The sequence below is a fragment of the Mauremys mutica genome, chromosome 3 (assembly GCF_020497125.1).
Source record: "Mauremys mutica isolate MM-2020 ecotype Southern chromosome 3, ASM2049712v1, whole genome shotgun sequence".
NCBI classification, from domain to species: Eukaryota; Metazoa; Chordata; order Testudines; family Geoemydidae; genus Mauremys; species Mauremys mutica.
Genome location: NC_059074.1, coordinates 101,699,157 through 101,706,717, shown reverse-complemented (window position 1 = coordinate 101,706,717; position 7,561 = coordinate 101,699,157).

Here is a 7,561-nt window from a genome sequence, read left to right as displayed (position 1 = left end):
CTGAACAGAAAGAACATGAGGTGATCACCATGGTTGTTTTACCTTTAATCTACCTCTGAGTCTGCTATTTCCCCCCCGCCCCCTTTAAATAGGGCCAGGTTTGGCAATATATTAGGAGCTTATATTGTCGTTGAAACCATTTTCAGCATAAGCCTGCAAATATCTTCAATACATTTTTTCTCATTGTTCCTTCATGTTATTCCAGAAGAATGTGTGATGCGCTTGACATCAGTTTTTCTAGGGCTTCACTGTTAACAATCACGGCTGGTGATAAAACATTGGCTGGCAAGTGATATCCTGACACCCACTGCTGTGTCATATCCAATCTCTTTCATAAAGGAGGCTTCAGTGGAAATAATAATTTTCAGAAAAAAATTAATAGAAGTAGAGGTCTGGCAAAAATAAATGTTATATCAGGAGCAGACTTTGCCAAACATAATGTTTTCTCAGGAGCAGAACTTGGCAAAATGAATGTTTGATCAGGAGTGCAAGGTTGGAAAAAGTAACATTTTATCAGAAGCAGAGACATACAGAAAACACTTTATCGGGAACAGGGACCACGGCAATTTTAATCAGGAGAAAAGATTGCTGAACGTGGAGTTTGATCAGGAGTTATGTTTGAGGAAAATAATGTTGCACACCGCACCATAGTAACTCTATCTCAGGAACCAATCCATGCAACAAACCTCGATGCCAACTCTGCCCACATATCTACACCAGCGACACCATCACAGGACCTAACCAGATCAGCCACACCATCACCGGTTCATTCACCTGCACATCCACCAATGTAATATATGCCATCATATGCCAGCAATGCCCCTCTGCTATGTACATCGGCCAAACTGGACAGTCTCTAAGGAAAAGGATAAATGGACACAAATCAGATATTAGGAATGGCAATATACAAAAACCTGTAGGAGAACACTTCAACCTCCCTGGCCACACAATAGCAGATCTTAAGGTGGCCATCCTGCAGCAAAAAAACTTCAGGACCAGACTTCAAAGAGAAACTGCTGAGCTCCAGTTCATCTGCAAATTTGACACCATCAGCTCAGGATTAAACAAAGACTGTGAATGGCTTGCCAACTACAGAACCAGTTTCTCCTCCCTTGGTTTTCACTCAACTGCTAGAACAGGGCCTCATCCTCCCTGATTGAACTAACCTCGTTATCTCTAGCCAGGGGCGGCTCTACAAATTTGGCCGCCCCAAGCAGTGATGCCCGGGAGGCGCCCCCGAGCCGCGGGAGCAGCGGACCTCCCGCGGGCATGACTGCGGAGGGTCCGCTGGTCGCGCGGCTCGGCTGGACCTCCCGCAGCTGCGGGCGGTTCGCTGGTCCGGCGGCTCCGGTTGAGCTGCCGCAGGCATGCCTGCGGGAGGTCGAGCCGAGCCGCGGGACCAGCAAACTGTCCGCAGTCATGCCTGCGGGAGGTCCACTGGAGCCGCGGGACGAGCGCCCCCTCCGCAGTCATGCCTGCGGCAGGTCCGCTGCTCCCGGGGCTCCGGTGGACCTCCCGCAGGCATGACTGCGGCAGGTCCGCCGGCCCAGCCTGCCGCCCCCCCGGGAAAGGGCCGCCCCAGGCGGGTGCTTGCCCCGCTGGGCTCTGGAGCCGGCCCTGTCTCTAGCTTGCTTCTTGCTTGCATATATAAACCTGCCCCTGGAAATTTCCACTACTTGCATCCAAAGAAGTGGGTGCTGCAAAATGTCAGTTAGTCTATAAGGTGCCACAGGATTCTTTGCTGCTTTTACAGATCCAGACTAACACGGCTACCCCTCTGATACCAAACCGTAGTGTGTTGGGTCTCTAATCACCCTGCCTTCCCTTGTGTCTTTTGCTTTGTAATGAGGTTGCATGATGCTTTCAGTTCTGAAATGCAATTCTGGGGCTGGAGACAGTGCCTCTATCATTTTATCCCTGAGTCTGATGCTGACTTACAGTGGTAGTGATTTTAAAATTTGTACTTTGCACACTTTCCCATCTCTGGAAGTTTGTTTACAGTTATGATTCTGCCTCATCTAGTCAGAAGTCAACAATGGAACTCTTCCATCTCTCCCTTTTCCTTCAGCTGCAGGGGAGTGAATCTCATTTAAAGTAGACTCCTAAAAAATTATATAAGAACTTTAATAGGGGAAGGAAAAAGAAGGCTGAGAAATTCAACACATGTCCTTATCTCATCATATCTTCATGTCATGCCATCCCTGCATGCTGGAATGTTATGTAAATAGCTAGGGCAAGAATGTCACATATTATTTTGTGAGTGCAATCTCTAGGGAGGGACCGATACTAAGCATGAATATAGGACAGGTGCTGATAACTGTTTCAATACGAGGGCTAAGTTGGCATGCAGTAAAGCGCACAAGAAGAATATAAATCACTGAGATCGGATGGATGAGATTCTCCATGAATATTGCAGGAATTAAGTACGGAGTCATTGGCATCACTCACTGTTTATTTACAATGTCTCTGAGCAGAGGCAGGATACCATGGAACTGGAGAAAGGCTGATGTAGTGCCTATTTTTAAGAAAGGTAACAGGTGTGAAGTTGGTTACTGCAGTACAGCTTGTTGTCTTCTATTCCAGGTACTGTAAGATACTTGCATCTATCATTAGGGATGAAATAGTTGGCTATTTTGAGAAGAATGGGCTGTTAAACAGCAGCAGTTACGAAGAATAAATATTTTTAGACCAATCTGGGGCAGTTCTTTGAAAGGATGATTGGGAAGGGGAGGATGGACAATTCCCACAGTGGCTGTGGACAGGAAGGGGTTAGTGGTCTGTCCCAGAGCTAGTGGCTGAAGCCAACCCTGTCCACAACACCTGCCAGCTGTTTGAACCTGACATCGAGGCCTTCCAGAAAAAGGTAGGAAGGAGGCTACCGAGAGCTGTTGCCTTTACAGAGGGGTTATGGGTCTCAGGGAGAGAAAGGAAGAAAAGTGTGTGTGCAGTGGAAGGATCTAGGGTGAGGGCAGAGCTGTCATGAGAGAGGAACTCTGGAAGCAAACAAGTTTAGGGAGAAAGCCCAAGTTGAAGTTTATGTTACCGTTAATTAAGCAAAACATCAGGAAAGGGGTGAGTTTTGACTCTAAATGCCATGTGGACTTGGTTTCAGAGCAGGTTGTGAAAGACTGTCCCTTTCAGTGACCGAGAAATAGCTGATGAAACGGTGGTGGACATACTGTTATCCATTTACATTTGAGGAAAGCTTTTGATAAAGTGCTATATAAGAAACTGGTGAATGAAAGTCAATAGCCAGGCATAGGCAGTGCAGTATATTAACTATCTTGGCCGAGAACAGGGTATCATACAAGTGAAGTATATTTAGGATCACACACTGCTGAGTGATGTGACCTATAATAGTCAATGTCATTTGAAAGAACGAATATGTGTTTCTGTTTTAAAATTTACAGAGAGAACTATAGGGTCTATCCTGCTCCCTCAAATACTTCAATGGAAGTATTGTCACTGACTTCAATAGGATCAAGATTGGGCATTAAAATAAAAGAGAGTTTGTTAATACTAAAAATATGTAAATGAGCCAAATTAATCTTTGGAGAAACCCAATGCTAGGGTTACGCTAGGGATGAATTTGGACTATTAAATCAAGGAGCAACAAACGATCATTTGAAAATTTATGATCATAAATGTACATTATTCATATAAGGAGAATTATAAAAGTAGTTAATCATAGGTTAAATGATACTTTACTCAAGGAAGTCTAGATGGAAAAAATGTAGAGGTCCAACAGTGGGAGCAAACATGGGCAAACCTGGAGGATCTCTGGGTAGAAAGCTTATATAAATGAGCTCCAGAGGCAGAATTTTTCCCAAGAGGCCCATCTACAGAAAAGAACTGGACTGATCCATTGCCTAAACATTACACTTTTTCTAGCATAATTTGTTCTTGCAGTAATCCATTATGTCCACTCTAACCTACCTGGTTAGTGTAAACTGGTGTAGTGAATTTGTACACACAGCACTGACTTCTCAGCTTGCTATACCAGTCCAGAGAAGCACTTATCCAGACTTTCTTGCACGCCACCCCAACAGCACAGGTGCATACTTGGCAGCAGTATAATTGCATATATCTTGGTTTTTACTTTGAGTTTTATGGTATCATAAATGACATGTTAATATCATAGCATTATTGTTGTTTTTATACTTGGGTTCCAAATATTTGGTTTGTAATCTCCCAACAGTTTATTTCCATGATTGTTTACAGTTGTTCTGTCCTGTGTAAGGATCTGCCAATCATTCCTGAGTAACTGTGCCCCTATACTACTGCAGACAGCACAGCTGCAGGGGTGGGCAAGGAGTCCTTTACACCTCCACTCCAGACCTGACTCTGAGCCTGGTGCTTGGGTATCTGTTATGCCAAGTAATGTTACTAATGTTAGTGAGACCAGGATTTAGCTTCTAGCAATTTAAATTATCACTGATCGCAGTCTAAGTAGCTGCTGTATTTGCTATTATTATACAACAGGTTTTCATAGCCACTGAGCAATGGATGAGTGAATTCTCAGATCTCCACTTAAACAATTATTTTCATTTTAGTTCCTTCTACTATTAAAATTCAGCACTTGCTAAGTTTTACTGTAGTGGTATCTGATGCTGTCAGTTTTCCCTATACTTAAAATAGGTAAAAAACTCCTCATTTTAGATACCGCTGCATAGTAATGATTGGTAAATGTTATACATGAATTAGTTGTGCTGTTCTTAGCTGTTCTCCACCAAACAGGCCTCTCTCTCTGTGCTTTGCAGGACCCAACATTGAAAATGAGATAACTTTAATAGTTCCTCTTCCATACCTGCAATTTCATCTCAAAAGGAAATTAGAACAATACGCGATAGATTGTAACGGCTGCTTGAGATCTTATAGTTGAGTATGTAGATTCATACTTCTCTTGAATGAGTAATTTTCTATTGTTTTTGGTAAATGCCACTTTTTTTTTAAGAGAGGGGAGTTAAGTTATCAGAAACTACTGTTAAATAGTTCTAAAGGTTTTTTTTTAGGCTCCGAGTAATTTGTTTGCCTATGGATTACTTACACATTATGTTGTTTTAATTATTTCTGTAATTGTACAGTATGTGCATATTGTTTGGAGGAAAATAAAATAATAAAGAGAAACATCTAGAAAGCCAAGCAGTATGGACTGAAGTCCATCTTCATGTCAATCCACTGTGTGTAAGTACTATAGAAGCCTCCAAACAGCAGGCTGTATCATCTTCAATATATGCTGCAACACCTAAGCACAATGGAGCGATTAAAGAAAGGATATATGTCCTCTACCTTTAAATTTGCTGGTCTTTAGTGGTTTCAGTGAGACTCTTCATGTTATTTGAACTTAGTTTTGGGTAGTTTATATATGATAAAGGGGTTATTACACAGTGATCCTTGTATGTTTAGGTCAGCTGTGGCAATCAATCAATGGACACTTTGCCTTTGGCAGCACATGCTTCCATAAAAAAAAAATTCCCTGGCAGACCCCCTTTAGTTAGTAATGACAGAGTAACCTCTGTCAAGTAATGTACTTGATAAATTTTGCATGTGCTGTTGACTGACAGAAGCTCTGGCTTCCTGTCTAAGCAGCAAACACAAGCGTCAAAGAACACAGAAACTTCTTTCTTCTCCCCAAATGAAATGTCTGAAAACAAGACTGGGAGAGAATCAAATCTATCTCTGAGGGAAGCAGTAAAACAAAGTTTTCAGAAGGGAGGGGATTTTTACACATCCTCAGAACCAAAAGTTCTCTTTCCCTGCTTTTTCCTTTGCTTGCATTTGCCTGTCATTTGCAATCACTCTGGGATTTGCTTGCTGTTGTGATGTGGCACTTAGCACGTGCAATTATATGAAACAACAGCCTGAGTGAGTGCTCCTGCAGTTGACTTGGTATAAATCTAATTCACACTCCCACTGGCCAGTGATCCCTATCTTTCAGGATCAGCAAGGATGGAGTGGTAGCCTTTTGTTTAGTCTGTGCGGATGTGGTAATTGTCTGCAGCTGGGACTCCTGCTTGTTTGCTTTGGTTAACTTTTAAGGTATTGCCACAGTTCCAGTGACTCTACTGACCCTTCAAGTTCTTTCAACAAAATGATAGCAGTATATACCACAAAGACTGTCACTCCATTCTTGCTGCTCTGAGCAGGAAACCCTCCCCATGAAGATTTAGCTGACTTCTTTAATTCTATAGATAAGAGGGAACTAAAATGCATGACCACTATTGAATCAGCCCTTTGGCAATTATTTCTTTATATTTAGAACCATTCTCACTTCACAGACCTGGCTGATGTTAATGGGAGTTCCACACACACAGAAGAGTCCGTAAGAGTCAACATGAACTTCCCTGTAGGTGTTGATGGCATAGTTTCATATGGTATGAAAATCAACACACCAGTGGGTGCGGTATTTGGGCAAGTAGAGAGCAACAGAGTGCATTAATGTTATTGCTTTCCTTTAGGGAATACGCTACCAGACAGCAAAGCAGGCTTATTATCATCTAATTAGGAGCACAGGCCTGCTTGATTAAAGTGAAGGGAGTTTTGCCATTGGCTTCAGTAGGAGCAGGTTTAGACCCTAAAATGAGGTTTAGGATTACTAACATGGGCTCCCCATCCTGCCTCTTACGCCCATGGCCCTGCACACATTCCATCCCCTGCTCCACCCCAGGCCTAGCCCCATCAGAGGAGGGACTGGCAAGTACAGCAGTGGGCTGAGCGGGGAGGAGTGGAGGAACCAATGAGCAGTGGCAGGGACCTCCAGAGAGGAAGTGGAGGGTTCTGGGACCTGGGAAGCTGAGTAGCAGATACCACCTCCTCAGCCACCTGGGAACCTGCTTGGCACATAACAAATAAGCAAAATCTTCCTGCAGAAGCCCACTCCCAGCAGAGAAGGGAAGAGGTGGGGCTACCAGAGTCCAGGTTTCCAGGGTAGGGCTGTCAGTGGCTGCGCCAGGGGAGACTTAGCCTCTCCTGGCCTATTGTACCCACCGTCCATGATTACAAACAATGCTAATTCTCACCTATGAATACAAGTCTTTGTGTTCTGAAACAGAGCAGCTGTATGGATCAGGACTGTGATTTTGTAGTGTGCAGCAGCACAACATTGTTGATTTAAAAATGGCCTGAGCTGAAGCCTGGTTTACACCTAAAACTTAGGTCAACCTAGCCATATCACTCAGGGCCATATCACTTAGGTCATTCTGAAGATGCAGCTAGGTTGATGGAAGAATTGTTCTGTTGACCTGGCTACCACCCCTTGGAGAGGTGGATTTATCACAGTGATGGAAAAATCCCTTCTGTCACTGCAGTGTCTACACTGCAGCAGAGCAGGTGCAGCTGTAGCGCTTGTAGTGTAGACATACCCTGAATTTATTTCAAAAGGAACCTAAGCCACACTTATCAACAGGTGCCATTTACTGTATATCAATCCAAGTAATTGTGTTTATGGAAAAAAAGGAATTTAAAACCAGCATGTGCATTACAATGCTAAAGCAAAATAGGAAATTTCCAGCAGTTGAAACAGTTCTTGGTGAAAGCTGGGTAATCCAACTACTACATAATC